Source organism: Marmota marmota, unplaced genomic scaffold (assembly GCF_001458135.2).
Source record: "Marmota marmota marmota unplaced genomic scaffold, marMar, whole genome shotgun sequence".
NCBI classification, from domain to species: domain Eukaryota; kingdom Metazoa; phylum Chordata; class Mammalia; order Rodentia; family Sciuridae; genus Marmota; species Marmota marmota.
This window is the reverse complement of record NW_025999977.1, coordinates 29,888,858-29,905,365: the sequence shown is the minus strand read 5'-3', so window position 1 is coordinate 29,905,365 and position 16,508 is coordinate 29,888,858. Positions and strand designations below refer to the sequence as shown.

Here is a 16,508-nt window from a genome sequence, read left to right as displayed (position 1 = left end):
GAGGATTGAATCCAGGGACACCTAAACACTAGCCCCAGCCCCAGCCCTTTTTGTTTTTTATACTGAGGCACTAAGTTGCTTAGAGCCTCGATAAGTTGATGAGGCTGGCCTTGAATTTGTAATCCTTCTGCCTTGGCCTCCCAGATCCTTGGGAATACAGGCATGTGCCACACATCCAGCTGTGATTCTCTAAAAAGAAGCTACCTCAAACTACCAGAGAATACAGGAAATACACTAAATGAAATCCAATTACCACCTTTAAAATATGTAAATAAAATAAAATTCCAGTGGCTTATTTTAAAAAGATGAGAAACTAGCTTAAGTAGTTATAATAACAATTTTCTTCCTAAAACCAAATAACTAACTCTCACTTTTTAGTTTTAGTTTGGGGGATATATACAAAGAAATACAAAGGCAGGGGCACCCTATCACTGAGCTACATCCCCAGCCCTTTTTAAATTTTTGATTTTTAAAAAATGTTGAGAATGGGTCTAAATTGCTTGGGGCCTCACTAAGCTTCTCAGGCTGGTCTTGAACTTGCCATCCTCCAGCCGCTGGGATTACAGGTACATGCTACAGGTAAGGACAGAATAAAAGAACACTAAGGCATGGTGTAGATTTTAAGGGAAGTAATTCTACCGACTTCTATACATACTTCAAAACAAATTAAAAAAATAAATTATAATGATTTTATACCAAAGTAGTTTGTGCCAGATGATTAGGTTTAATATTTGGAAAAAATAATGAAACTGTGATACCAGCTCCAAAAGTCATACTTTAATGCTTGTTTTTCAATCCTGTTTTCTAATAGCTGTCCCCATGAAATTTTATGCCACAAATATTTTGAATATCTATTTATATGTGTGTATGTATATATTTATGCATAAAAAGAATGAGTTTTTTCCCTCTTCTTTTGTGTGGGTGTGAGTGTTTATGAGAACTGAACACAGGTCCCTGAACATGCTGGGCAAGTACTCTATTGCTTAGTCACGGTCCCAAACTGTTTGTTTGTTTTTTTGAGACAGGCTGGTTTTGAACTTGCAATCCTCCTGCCTCAGTCTCCTGTTCATGTGCCACTATGCTGGCGATTCTACCACCTTCCTATTTTAAAGAAATATTTGAGAAAACACTCTCAAATGCAAACAAATTATATCCAGGTTGTGAGGGCAGAATGGCTTAACCTGAGATTACTGACTTAACCTGTGAGATCTCTGTTTCTTACCATGGTCCAGCTCTTCTTTTGAGAGCCAGTTTACCCATGCAGGTCTGATTGAAGACCCCAAAACAAGGAAGGTAATCATAACTTGCTTAGTGAGAAACTTTGTTGTTTAAAATCAAACAAACTTTGGGAGTGGCAAAAGAGGCTCTAGAGTTAGACTGCCAGGGTTCAAATTCCAGCTCTCTACTCAATTAGGGCAAAGTACTAAAACTTTCAGTACTTTAGTTTCCTTAACTATAAACCTTTGTAGAATAAATGATGTAATAGCCACTCTGTCCGTGATGGCAATAAACACAGGGTATTGAAGCGACCTGTTCAACACTCAAGGGAAATAGGAAAAGGTGCCACATAAGGACATTCCCTAATGACTTGCCACTCTGATGCAAGATAAAGAGGGAGAAAGTGCCTCTTCTACCTTTACGGACAGGAAAACCAACATCAATTTTGACAGGAAAGAAGGTTCATAAAATGCAACTTGAGATTTGTGAAAAAATAGTGGACTGAGGTCTTATTGGTACCTTGTTTTGCTTTTTAAATTTTGCTCTACAATTTAATATGTACTTCTCTCATGAACATACAAAAAATATATATACTATCCTATTTTCCCACTGAATTTCCTTGTTTATCAATCTCAGTATTTTTCATTGTGTTGGAAAAGGAATGAATTTCTGCACTTAGAAGAGTTTCTCCTAAAAAGTTGCTATCTAAAAATTAATCACTTACCTGTCTGCATTTATAGTCTATTTTAGCAACTGGTATTGCAAACAATACCACGAATGAGTAATTGTAAGTAACTTTAAAATTCTAACTTGAAATCACTAAAATAAAAAGACAAAAAAAAAAGAGAAAGATTTAAGAGACCTATAACAAAACGACAGTTGTTGAAAGCCTAAAAGTACATGAGTTCTACTCTATTAGCCAGCTCTGACACACACTATTCATCTTACTTTATTTTTAAATTTTTGTTCAAAATGGGCCAACAGCTGACAATGTTCTAGCCCAATCCGATTTAAGACTATAGCAACAAACTTGTAATCTCACAAAATCCAGTTTATTGTCCCACTGCAATGAGTAAAACTGCACACCAGAGGAACCTACAGTCATCTCACCAAAAAAGGGAAGACTGAATTCAACACAATCTCTTTATGTCAAAGTGAGTGATATTTTCCAGGAAGAGGGGGATGTTTCATTTTTGCTGATATAATTTTATACTGCTAAATCTCTACAGTCTGTGATTTTAAACAACAAAGTTTCTCACTAAGTAAGCAAGCTATATATTCAAAGACACAGTTTGTTACAACACTCTATAGCTACACCATTCTTGGAAGAAACTTCCAAGAAGAAGCTTCCTGTGGAGTGTGGGTTTCAACTGTGTTTGTTTGCTCTGATATATAACCAGGAGGATTTTACTGTCAACTTGAGATTTCTGTGACCTAAGAGTCCTGTTCCATTTTATATCAGGGTATGAAGAATAGCTTACTAATTATACTGACTGCATTGTATTCCTTTAAGAGTTTGTTTGCTGGCTTAAAATTTGGCTTATTCTGCATCAATTTCTGCTAAGATATCTAATTTGGGCAAATATACTGATTTTGAAGAATCATGTTTATTTTACCCCAGTGAAGTTCATTTACACATTTAACATACATAACAATCACTAGTTGAAGTGATACACACACACACACACACACACACACACACGTCTGGCTCAATCTGATACAAAGAACTCCCACACCACAGCCAAAATTTGGGAGTGGTGAAAGCGGCTCTAGAGTTAGACTGTCAGGGTTCAAATTCCAGCTCTCCACTCAATTAGGGCAAAGTACTAAAACTTTCAGTACTTTAGTTTCCTTAACTATAAAAAACAGGGATAATGATACAAGGATTAAACAAGTCAACATATGCAAAGCACTTAAAACAGTGCCTGGCACAAATTAAGTTTGAATAAATGTTAGTTATTCAGTAGCAATACATGGCGAAAACAAATTCATCTCTACCTTATTAGTTGCCAGATTTTCCTCATTAGTTTGATTTATCCAGTAAGTATTTACTGAGTGCCTACCAGGTGCCAGACAATGTGGCAGGCAGTGGGAATCTATATTATAAAGATAAAGGATATAAAGTTTGTCCTCAAGAAATGACAGTCTAGTGAAATCTGCAGCACCACCAGATTCTCAACAACAGCTATTTTTCAATTTTTTAAAGGCTAAAACATGTCTTTATTATTAGGAATAGCTCTTTACAATTTTTTTTAATCAAAGCTGGGAAATTATGCAAAATGAGAAGTGGTCACAACTTACAGTGAATGATGCTAGCAAAGTAAAGTAAATATGACTACATAATAAAAAAAAAAAAAAAAAAAGGGAAACCAAAACTTTACAACTTTACAAGTACTGAATATACATACTCTAAAGAAATACTGTTCCATGGCCAGTTGCCCAGCACCAGTCCTGTCTCTCAGAAATCCACCCTGGGCCTCTGCCTGGTCTCTCTTCCTCCCACTTCCACCAGGTTGCTACTTATGGGATTCAGGCTCCCTCAGGCATGGGAGATTACGCTCAAGATAGCAGTGTTCACTACTGTTCTTCTTCACCCTCACCTGGCTCTCAACTCCTACAGCCTGGCTCTCAACTCCTACAGTGCTCCTCTCTACCTGGTATTTTATCATGCACCACTTTTTGAACATCATCTTTTTCTTTTCCTTTTTTTGGGGGAAAGGGGGTTACTGGGGATTGAACTCAAGGGTGCTCTACCACTGAGCTACATTCCCAACCCCTTTTATTTTTTGAAACAAGATCTGGTTTAAGTTTTCCAGGCTGGCCTCAAACTTGTGATCCTTCTATATTATTAGTCTCCTGAGAAGCTGGGATTAGAGATATGTGCCACTGTGTCCAGCAAACATCATTTTTAATTCCTTTTCTACTCTCGCATTTTCATCAAATCTTTCCTACTTACCAGAGGGAAAATGCTGCTTCCTTTCTTTCTGCTAAGAAAGAACTAGTCCTAGTAGTCCTACTAGCAGTATTAACTACCTATACCCATTGAGGACCTATTTAGTAGTCTAAAAATTTGTTTTAAGTATTAATACCACAACAAGCATTATTTTAACAACTTTCGCGAGAAATAATTCACTTAACTTAAAATTATAATCCAATAATTTTTAATATATTCACAGAAATGAACAACCATCACCACGACTAAGACATTTCACAGTCTCATCAGCAGTCACTCGTCATTCCCACCACGCCTTCCCCAGCCCTAGGTAACCACTAATCTACTTTCTATATCCACAAATATGCCTGTTCTGGACATTTCATTTAAACAGAATCACATCATTTGTGACCAGCTTCTTTCTTTTAGCATAATATTTGATCCATATTATATACATATTTATTTTTACTGAATAATAGTAAATGTGGATCCACCATGTTTCATTTTTACACTCAATAGTTTTTATATATTGTTTTCACTTTGGGCTATAATAAACAATGCTACTATGAACATTTGTATACAAGTTCTTATATATACATATGCTTTCATTTCCCTTGAGAATATATCTAACAGTAAAAACGCTGAGTCATATGGTAACTCAATGTTTAACAATTCTGCCAAACGACTTTCCAAAGTGGGCACACCATTTTATATTACCACCGGCAACATGTAAGGGCTCTAATTACAATCTTACCAACCCTTATTATTGTCTATCTTTATTATAAATATCCAAATTAGTATGAAGGGCATCTCTGGCTTTGAATGCATTTTCTTAATAACTAATGATGTTGAGCAACTTTTCATGTTTATGTTGGCCACCTGTGTTAAGCCTTTGCCCAGTGAGAATGGGTTACTTCTCTCTTTTGAGTTCAAAGAATTCTTTATATATTCTGTATTTAGTCTCTTATCAACATAACTTATATTTTCTTTAATTCTGTGCACTCTCTTTAAACTTTATTGATGGTTATCATTCTTCTTGACAAAAAATCTTAATTTTGATGTAATTCAATTTATCTGATTTTTTTGGTCATACCTTTAGAAGCACTGCCTTAACCCAAGATCTCAAAGACATTCTTACATTTTCTTATAGCAGCTTTACAGTTCTAACATGGAGATGTATGATCTGATTTGAATTAATTTCCATATATGCTGTGAAGCAGACATCCACCTGCATTTTTTTTCATGTGGATATCCAGTTGTCCACCTCCCACCACTTATTAACTTGTCTTGGCACTGTCTTTTCTCTTGACTTATCTTGGCACTGTTCTCAAAAATCAATTCACCAAAAAGGTCAGGGTAAGTTCCAGACTCTCAAGTCCATTCCACTAATATAGCTATCTTTGTGCCAGTACCACAATGTCTTGATTACCATAGTGCTAAGAGCCAAGTATATGATGCATGGCATTTTTGGTCCAAAGGTGACGCCAGCTAGCCACTGAGATGATATGATTATGTTAAGATTTGCATTCATATGGATATTGGACTCCTGCTGTTCACCTAGGCCGGCTACTGGACTCCTGGAGAGTTCCCATTGGTTGGGGAAGTACAATAGGAGGGAGTTCCGGGGGAGGAGCTCTCTCTGCGGTCCAAGAGGAAGCCGCGTGGGTGGAAAAAATCTTCCCGGGTGCGTACCGGACATTGGCGGCAGTTTCAAAAAATAATAAAGTTTGTTCCTGCTTGAGTGGCTCGTGATTTTGTGCCCAGCCAGACTGCGGCAACTGGTGGCCCGTACGGGGAACACCTGAAGCTTGGAGGTGAGTAAAATTGCTCGCCCCTGAGGGAAGGCAACAAAATGGGTGACCATTTCAAAAAACAAGGTGTTCTCGTTTTGATTTATCTTGTTTTTGTTTCAAGCTGCCTATCCCTAGAATTTTCTCAGGCAAACTGGGAAAAATGGTTGGCTCAAGGTTTGAAGTTGTTCGGCCCTGAGAAAGAGAAAATTGATACAACTATTCTTTGTTCGGTTTTTGTTTCATTCTGTTTCGGTTTTGTTTTATGCTATCTTATTGGGTTGCGTTACCTTTATAGTAGATTAGAAACTAGTAAAAAACAAACCGAAAGACTGTTAAGTAAATTGTTAGAGGTCCAGACTATGGTAGAAAACATGTTAGGTCAAGCGAAAGAGAAGGTCTCTCAAGCTAGTCAGACAGAGGAAGATTTGAAGAACATTTTGTTAATTTCTGCAAAAGACCAAGCTGGGATTTTGATCGTAATTGTGTTCATTCTGTAGATCAGTTTGGAGAGTGCTGTCTTCTTAACTATACTGTCTTCTAGTCTGTTAACTTGGAATGTCTTCACACTTATCTAGATCTTCTATTTATTTTAACAGATTTAGTTTTCAGTGTACACAAGTCTTGCATTTTTTTTTAAATAAAAGGCATATAGATTGAAAAGGAAGATTATATTTTGCAGATGATATAATCTTATTTGTAGAAAATTCTTAAGAATCCATTAAGAAACTATTACAATGGGTAAGTTCAGCAAAGTTGCAAGGTACAGGAACAATATACAAAAATTGTATATTGTATTTCCATCCGTGAACAATGAACATCTGAAAATGAAGTTAATAAAAATAATTCTAATAGCATCTCATTGGATTGGTGTTGGGCAACAGGTCACAGTAATGTTAACTACAAAATGTACAGTAATTTTAATTACAAAAGGAATAAAATACGTAGGTATAAATTTAACAAAACTAATTGAAAACTGCAAAACATAATTCTTGAGAAGAATGTGTACTCTGCTGCCACTGGGTAGAATGTTCTACAGATGTCTGTTAGATCGAGTTAGTTTATCTCCCACCCTTTCACTTTTTTTGTACTGCTGAGGATTGAACCCAGGACCATCCACATGTTCAAGTACTCTATCACTGAGCTCTATCCTCAGTTTTATATTTATTTCTAGTTCCTTGTTGATCTTCTTCCTAATTCAATCTATTAGTGAAAGTCGGGTTATCAAAATTGCCAACTATTATTGTTGAATGGTTTACTTCTCCCTTCAACATGCCAGTAAAGAAAGTACAGTTTCCTTTCAAGACTACTGTTCTAACAAAATGTATATTTTCTTAATAAAATATTAGTTCCAGTTCTTCACAATGAAATATTAGACCATGTTGTAAATTCTATACATCGTTACAAGAAAGAATAGAATATAATCTTCCACTTAACCACAAAAAAATGGAAGCAAAAACTGACAAATAACTAGATAGGAAATTCACTCATGAGTAGTTTTTAAAACAGCGAAAAGTTTATCTACTTTGGAATAGGGTCTTGTCTAGTTCTCTTACTGACTATTTTTCCTATAATCCTAAAAATTTCTAGAGAAAAGGTCTTTTAATAGGTAAAAATTGATTATATATATTGTTTTAAAGTCATGTTCTAATGACTGCTCTTGAATTGTAAANATGCTAAGAGCCAAGTATATGATGCATGGCATTTTTGGTCGAAAGGTGACGCCAGCTAGCCATAGAGATGATATGATTATGTTAAGATTTGCATTCATATGGATATTGGACTCCTGCTGTTCACCTAGGCCGGCTACTGGACTCCTGGAGAGTTCCCATTGGTTGGGGAAGTACAATAGGAGGGAGTTCCGGGGGAGGAGCTCTCTCTGCGGTCCGAGAGGAAGCCGCGTGGGTGGAAAAAATCTTCCCGGGTGCGTACCGGACATTGGCGGCAGTTTCAAAAAATAATAAAGTTTGTTCCTGCTTGAGTGGCTCGTGATTTTGTGCCCAGCCAGACTGCGGCACCATAGCTCTGTAATAACTTTTAAAATGGTTGGTATAGGGGCTGGGGATGTGGCTCAAGAGGTAGCGCGCTCGCCTGGCATGCGTGCGGCCTGGGTTCAATCCTCAGCACCACATACAAACAAAGATGTTGTGTCTGTCGAAAACTAAAAAATAAATATTAAAATTCTCCAAAAAAAAAAAAAAATGGTTGGTATAAAGAAAGCCTTCCAACAATGTTCTCACATTCAGGGTTATTTGGGCTCTTCTGGATCCCTTACATTTTCACATGAATTTGAAGAACATTTTGTTAATTTCTGCAAAAGACCAAGCTGGGATTTTGATCGTAATTGTGTTCATTCTGTAGATCAGTTTGGAGAGTGCTGTCTTCTTAACTATACTGTCTTCTAGTCTGTTAACTTGGAATGTCTTCACACTTATCTAGATCTTCTATTTATTTTAACAGATTTAGTTTTCAGTGTACACAAGTCTTGCATTTTTTTTTAAATAAAAGGCATATAGATTGAAAAGGAAGATTATATTTTGCAGATGATATAATCTTATTTGTAGAAAATTCTTAAGAATCCATTAAGAAACTATTACAATGGGTAAGTTCAGCAAAGTTGCAAGGTACAGGAACAATATACAAAAATTGTATATTGTATTTCCATCCGTGAACAATGAACATCTGAAAATGAAGTTAATAAAAATAATTCTAATAGCATCTCATTGGATTGGTGTTGGGCAACAGGTCACAGTAATGTTAACTACAAAATGTACAGTAATTTTAATTACAAAAGGAATAAAATACGTAGGTATAAATTTAACAAAACTAATTGAAAACTGCAAAACATAATTCTTGAGAAGAATGTGTACTCTGCTGCCACTGGGTAGAATGTTCTACAGATGTCTGTTAGATCGAGTTAGTTTATCTCCCACCCTTTCACTTTTTTTGTACTGCTGAGGATTGAACCCAGGACCATCCACATGTTCAAGTACTCTATCACTGAGCTCTATCCTCAGTTTTATATTTATTTCTAGTTCCTTGTTGATCTTCTTCCTAATTCAATCTATTAGTGAAAGTCGGGTTATCAAAATTGCCAACTATTATTGTTGAATGGTTTACTTCTCCCTTCAACATGCCAGTAAAGAAAGTACAGTTTCCTTTCAAGACTACTGTTCTAACAAAATGTATATTTTCTTAATAAAATATTAGTTCCAGTTCTTCACAATGAAATATTAGACCATGTTGTAAATTCTATACATCGTTACAAGAAAGAATAGAATATAATCTTCCACTTAACCACAAAAAAATGGAAGCAAAAACTGACAAATAACTAGATAGGAAATTCACTCATGAGTAGTTTTTAAAACAGCGAAAAGTTTATCTACTTTGGAATAGGGTCTTGTCTAGTTCTCTTACTGACTATTTTTCCTATAATCCTAAAAATTTCTAGAGAAAAGGTCTTTTAATAGGTAAAAATTGATTATATATATTGTTTTAAAGTCATGTTCTAATGACTGCTCTTGAATTGTAAACATGGCTATGTTAATATTCATAATCAAAAATGACTGATTTCAAACACTGATTAGGTACATAACACTGCACAACAATTCTATTGCTGATAACTAGTTAATTTCTTCTTCCTATTCCCTGCAATGGCTTTTAAAAGTCTGTCTTAGGTCTCTTAGTCTCTCCATCTCCACTGACTTCTTCCTTTCAACCTATAAATATGCTCAAATTACCATTCAAATACTTACAAAAATCTTCAAATTGGCCATTGGGGCATACTACTATGCAAATACCACAAATGGCCAAGTTTCAACAGCAAAAATTTTATAAGAGTGAGGAGGTGCTGTGGAGTGATACCGGTCAAATCATACAGTTATACTGTATGCATGATGAATATGTAACAGCAAATCCTACCATTATATACAACTATAATGCACCAATAAAAATATGAAAAAAAAATAAACATAAAAGAAATGTAAAACATATCCACTATTTTCAATGTGTGGACCTTATTTATTAGTAAGAAACTATTATTGTCAATAGTATTATGGTTATACCTTTTTTATTTTTTAAGGCATATTTTAAAATCATGTAGTTTACCCAATCAAGTACATAATTCAACGAAGGCATTTTTAGTAAATTCATCAGGTTTTTCAACCCTCACTATAAATCAGTTTTAGAATGGTTTCTATTACCTCTATAAGATTCTATAAGTTCATTTAACTGCCAATCCACTCCTCTGCCTCCAACTCACCAGTCCACAAATCCCCTTTCCAGTTATCCAAATTTGCCTTTTTTGAACATTTCATGTAAGAGAATCACAAAACAGGTGGTCTCTGTGCCTAGCTCCTTTCACTCGGCAAACTGTTTAGTTCATTTATTTCATAGCATGTACTAGAAGTTTTATTTTATCACAAAACAGTCTTCTATTATACATGTATAACATATTTTGTCCATTCATTCACCAGCTGATGGGCAGTCAGGATGATTCCAAGTTTGAGATATTATGAGTAATGCTGCTATGAACACTCAAGTGTGAAAGTCACTGAGGGGGAAGATACACATGAGAGGAACTGCTGAGTCATTATGCGAAATTTATGTTGAACATTTTAGGAAAGTGCCAAAATGTTTTCCAAAGTGGCATACTTTCCCAAATGCAGTGTGTGGAGTTTCCTGTTTGTGGCCCTGCGTTCATATCCTCTAGCTATATGTAGGGAAATATTAAGGGCCAAAATGATACAATGGTGGGATCTGATTCAAAGTAGAATGTAGAGAGTAGATAAAATAAGGTTGGTCACACCTTAATAACTGTATCAGTGGTGGCAGAATTCTCAGCCACCTGACTATGACTACTTGGTACATACTCTGTGTCAGGCATTATTGTTTAAGTGCTTTAGATATTTAAGAGCATTTAATCCTTATAATAACCAGAAGAGGAAGTTACTATTGTTATCCTCATTTCAGAGATGAAAAAACAGAGGTCCAGAAAGCTTAAATAATGTACTCCACTCTGGACTAGAATCAAAATAGCCTGCCTTCAGAGTCTGTACTTCACCAGTGAGCAGAGCTTACCAACAAGAAAACACGTCTCCTAAGATATGAACAAAGTAAAACAGAGAAATTAAATATAAAAATTCAGATGGTTTCTATGAACATAAGTAGAAAATCCAAGGTTGATTTATACATACACACACACACACACACAAAAAAAAAAATATGGTAATAACCCTTTATCTCTTAGTCGTACAATATGAATAATTTTATTCATTTTACTTAGTTAAATATTTTACTTTTAATACATGGATCAATATATTGATATTGAACACTTGGCAATGCTCAAGATTGACAGCATCACAACTCAAACATTACATAAATCAGAAAAAAACTGCCTTGATGAACAAATAGATTTTTCAAGTTTGTATGGGGAATTGAATCCAGGGATACTTTACCACTGAGCTATATCTCCAGACATTTTTATTTTGAGACAGAATAGGTCTCACTAAGTTGTTGAGGCTGCTCTTGAACTTGTGATCCTTCTGCCTCTGCCTCAAATAGCTGGGATTTCAGATAAGCACCACCACCATGCCTGACTTTTAAGTTTCTAATTTTCGAGGTAATTTTTTTTTTTTTTTGGGGGGGGGTATACTGGGAATTGAACTTAGGGGCACTAGACTGCTAAGTCACACCCCCGACCCTATTTTGTACTTTATTTAGAGACAGGGTCTCACTGAGTTGCTTAGTGTCTCACTGTTGCTGAGGCTGGCTTTGAACTTGTGATCCTCCTGCCTCAGCCTCCTGAGCAGCTGGGATTACAGGAATGCACCACTGTGCCCAGCTTCAAGGTAATTTTAAAATGTACTAACTGAGTTCTAGTGCCAGGCCCTGAGTTCAGTGCTAGTGGCACGAATTTGATTAAAATATGGAAACAAAAAAAGATAAGTCTAGAAGGACAAGATAGCTATTGTACATGCTTTAATAGAGTGACTGATTCTTCTAGAGATGTCCGCTTAATCATTCCAGGGGTCAGAGAGGCTTTCTGAAAAAGAAGACACTCTGCTGATATGAGGGGCTGATATATTTATGTATAAACCACCTCTGATTAGGATCATTTCATCAAATAACACAGCCACTTCTTTTTTTTTTTTTTTTAAAGAAAGAGTGAGAGAGAGAGAGGGAGGGACAGAATTTTAATATTTATTTTTTAGTATTTGGCGGACACGATATCTTTGTCTGTATGTGGTGCTGAAGGATCGAACCCGGGCCGCACACATGCCAGGCGAGCACGCTACCGCTTGAGCCACATCCGCAGCCCCACACAGCCACTTCTTAACGAAGAAAAAGAAGGCCCTGCTTTAAGTGCCGAATCTTTAATTTCTTTTTATAACCTCAGATTTCAACAAATTCAAATAGCCTTCTTAAGTTTCTAAAAATTAAAGAATAGAAGATTTGGGGAAAATAAAGAAACCTTTTCTTATGATATTAGAATGTAACTAGACTATCCAAGATCTGTAAACACATGTAATGAAAAAAAAATGTTCTTTACTCACTATATTTCAGTGTGGTGTGAGCACATTCAACAAATCCTTAAATTTTTGTCTTCTTTAAATTTTTAATTTTTGTCTTCCTTAAATTTTTGCCTTAAATTTTTGTACTTCTAAGCAGTTTACTGATGATCTATATCAAGATAGGCAAACTATAAACAGTAGGGGGCCTGGTTTCTAAGAATGATTTTTTTAGCTAAGAATATTTTTTATATTTTGGGAGAGAGGGAAGAGTCCAGGGAGGAAAACGGCCTGCAAAGCCAATAATATTTACCATCTAGCCTTTTGCAGAAAAAACTTGCTAACCCTTCAAAACTCTGAATGGATTTACGTTCATATGAAGTTGAATCCTGAAGGCACCCTAACTGCTACGGACCGGTCTGGACACGAGCACAATTACTTGGCTTACAGGAGGAGGTCTGAGAGAAAGCAGAAAGGGATTGAGCTCAGAAAGATGTGGGTTTTAAGAGGTGGGTAAATCCAAAGGGAAAATATAGTTAAAGCAGATAAAATATATGAAATCGTCCTTATGGATTTTATAACATGTCACTCAAGGTGCAAGGTAACTATTAAGATGCTAATGGTACACAGGTTTGAGAGTTGGGTCTACCAAGAAAACAAAGTAAGATACCTAAAGCTCCATGCCCAAGTTCACGTAGCAAATGGACAGGAGACAAAGAACTAGAGTACAACCTCCCAGATCTCAGTTCCCTTCCTCCCACTGCCCCGCCACAGGACAATGTAGCCCTGGAAACGCACTACTATCAACTAACTTCTTACAAGTTAGCTCCACTGGATTCAGAAGGCACTAATCAGGAGAGCTCCCCTCTCACCCCCAAAGCAGACAACCAGTTCTATTTCCCAGAAAGTACTGGGATAGAAGGTAGACCAAACATCATTAAAATAAGCCTTAAGATGGCAAAAGCAATAAGAAACATCAAATGTCAAATAATTTACCTGGTTCCAATTTTATTACTTTAATTGCTGCTAATTCACCAGTGTTAACATTCCGTGCCTAAAGAAAGAAAAAGAAAAGATTATCTTTAGTTTTCACTGAAAAGAAACAAGTGATCTGTATTTACAAAATAAACAGTAGTATATCCATCACAGTGATTTCAGCATTAACTCAAGTATACTTAATATGGCAGTAACAACAGCTAACACCCAAAACCTCAGTACTTGCAAACATTATTCTAAATGTTTTTATGTTAATTCATTAAGTCCTCACAACACTCTTATTAAGATAGGAACTAATGTTATTCCCATGTTGCAAATAAAGAAATGAAAGTATAGAGTAGTTAAAGAACTTGTAAGGCCATATATCTGGTAAGGGACAGTGTTGGAATTCAAACCCAGGCAGTTTGATTCCAGAGCCTAAGCTATTAAGTACTACACTATATAGCTATTCATTCAAAGGTTGGTAAAAGTTTTGAGTTAATGAACTTGCCTTAAATTTTTTCATATAAAACCTACAGAATATGAAAGGTTAATTTAATTATCTAATTAAGAGAACAACCCCTTTACATCCTTTAAAACCTGATGGTAATGTCAAATAATTGTATTCAATATAAACCAAATATATTTTTGCAAGTCTCGTATTAAAAATAAAAGTCACTTTAAAAATCAACTCCTAATATTACATTCCTGGTACTTAAAAGTGTAGTTATATCTAAATAAGCAAAAACTTCCTTTCAACTTGCATAAAATGGCAATAATTCTTTGCAAATTTAAAATACTTTAAAATTAGATATTTAAAACTGTTAACTGAAATGCAGGTAAATTTTCTTATCAACCAAAAGAGAACATATGCAAATACCAGATCACAGGAAGATTCATTCATGTAACCAGGATTATCGATTTGCAATACTCCCTTACTAGTGGATTGGTGGAGATCTGTGAATCACCTGACAAGAACTCACAATAACAAAGGAATCCTTCTAAAAATACTAGGGCATTAAAAATACAGGCAAAGGATCTAGGAAGGTAGACATGAGGCACAGCCATCATTAAAAATACAAAATTTTAGCTAGGCTTGGTGGCACAAGAATGCAGTCCCAAATACTAGGAAGGCTGAAGCAGGAGGACTGCAAGTTTGAGGCCTGCCTCAGTAACTTAGGGAGACCTTGTCTTAAAAGGGAGGGTTGTGGGGGCAGCCTGGGAGTGTGGCTTAGTGGTAGAGAGCCCCTGGGTTCAATCCCCAGTACCAAAATAAAACAACAACAACATAAAAATCTTTTAACTCAAAAGAACAATAAAAGAATTAAAAGGCTCTGCCAACAAATTAAAAATTAAACTGTAATTTGCAAGAAAAAAAATTTTAAATGGCTTCTTCAAACAAAATCCCCGATAAACACCTGAATGCCCACTGCAGTACACACCAGATGAGAATACTTTATTTCAAACTAAACTTAAATTCCCATTAAAAGAGATAAATGTGTCAAATAGTGCTGGATAAATATTTGTCTCTTTATCTCTAGGATAAAGATATATAAACGACAAAGCAGAATTCCATTCTGGGAGCATTTGTAAAGGAGGGCGGCATGTACCTGGATAACACACAGGTTATTTCTTTTCAACATCAGTTAGAAAGATTCTAAACTCTACCACAACTTGCCTCTCCTTAAACTTAGATGTCCTTTCTCCTTCCTTCTGCTCTTCAAGTCCCATCATTTTTAGCATCTTCTGCGAATAAGACAAGAAGCTATTCTAATTCTCAGCATTTAAAAATCACACCATGATTTGTTTGTTTATTCAAAAGAAATTTAGGGGTACAAATGTAGGTCAGTGGTACAGCATTTGCCTACCATACCACGAGGCCCTGGGTTCCATCATCAGAACAAAAAACAAACAAACAAAAAAACCCTAATTAAAGGAAATTCATAGTATGGATTATTGGGTGATTCTATAATGGAACAACAGAGAAATGTGAATTCATACACAGGGTTTATTGTTTACAGCTGAAATTCTGTTTCCAGTGACCACATGAGGGCACACTCTCTTTTGAAGTTACACAGAATCTTTCCAAAATGGTTGCTGTACACAATGTACTCTGCTAAAAATAGATTTACAAACAGTTAACACATCACATATTTAACAGAAAAACCATGACAGTTAACTACTGATGAGTAGTTAACCAGTCAATATTTACTACTGGCTTAAATTATGAATATAATATTTCAAAATGTATTATCAATCCAGAATTTTCAAAGGCTAACAGGTTTTTTAAATATTTATTTTTTTTAGTTATAGGTGGACACAATATCTTTATTTTATATTTATGTGGTGCTGAGGATCAAACCCAGTGCCTCACACATGCCAGGCAAGCACTCTACCTCTGAGCCACAACCGCAGTCCAAGGATAACAGTTTTAAAATTAGGGTTCGTTAGAGTAAATATAAAATCAGATAGTTAAAATGATTAATGTTTTTTTTTCTTCCTATGCTGTCTAAAATATGTTCTAATATGTAACTTATTCTTAAGATACTTCACCAAAAAAAAAGATTAATTACTTAAAAAAAACAGAAAACGTCAATTTCTGAGTCTTTGCTCATCAAAATTCGTGTTTACTAGTGAAGACTTTTTAAAGCATTCTGATTCATCAATAACCTTGGTCTTCTGGCTAAAATAAATTACATTTTGCTGTTATCTAATTTGACAGTGGTTATAGTTATAAATTTAAAAAACACCATCTCTAATATCCTGTATCTGCTATTCCTTTTTTCAATCATTGCAAGTAACTTACTTTTAAAAATGAAAGCAAGGTAGATATTGTAAGATACTAACATGTATAAAGTTCAAAGATTTAATTCAGTATTAATAACACAATTTTCATATTTCCTAAGGGCAGAAAACCAAGGATAAATATCCTGAGCATGTAGACCTAGTCATCTGCCACATCACTACCCTTCACAGGCTCCTACCACAAGGTTCTGATCATATCATTCTTGAATTTAAAACTCTTCAGGAATACACACCATTGCTTCAAGACAAAGATTCAAATTCCTTGTCAGCGTATTAAAA

At 35.4% G+C, this 16,508-nt stretch overlaps 1 protein-coding gene across 4 annotated transcripts in view; it reads right to left on the bottom strand.

The window, feature by feature from the left end:
- Window positions 1-13,503, bottom strand: part of Map4k3 (mitogen-activated protein kinase kinase kinase kinase 3) — a 106,373-nt gene extending 92,870 nt beyond the window's left edge. For all 4 annotated transcript variants that reach the window (XM_048804505.1, XM_015479396.2, XM_048804506.1 and 1 more), the window contains exon 1: window positions 13,446-13,503. The gene's annotated coding sequence lies outside the window, so the exon portion shown is untranslated. The remainder of the gene's footprint in view (window positions 1-13,445) is intronic.
- Window positions 13,504-16,508: the final 3,005 nt, after the last annotated feature.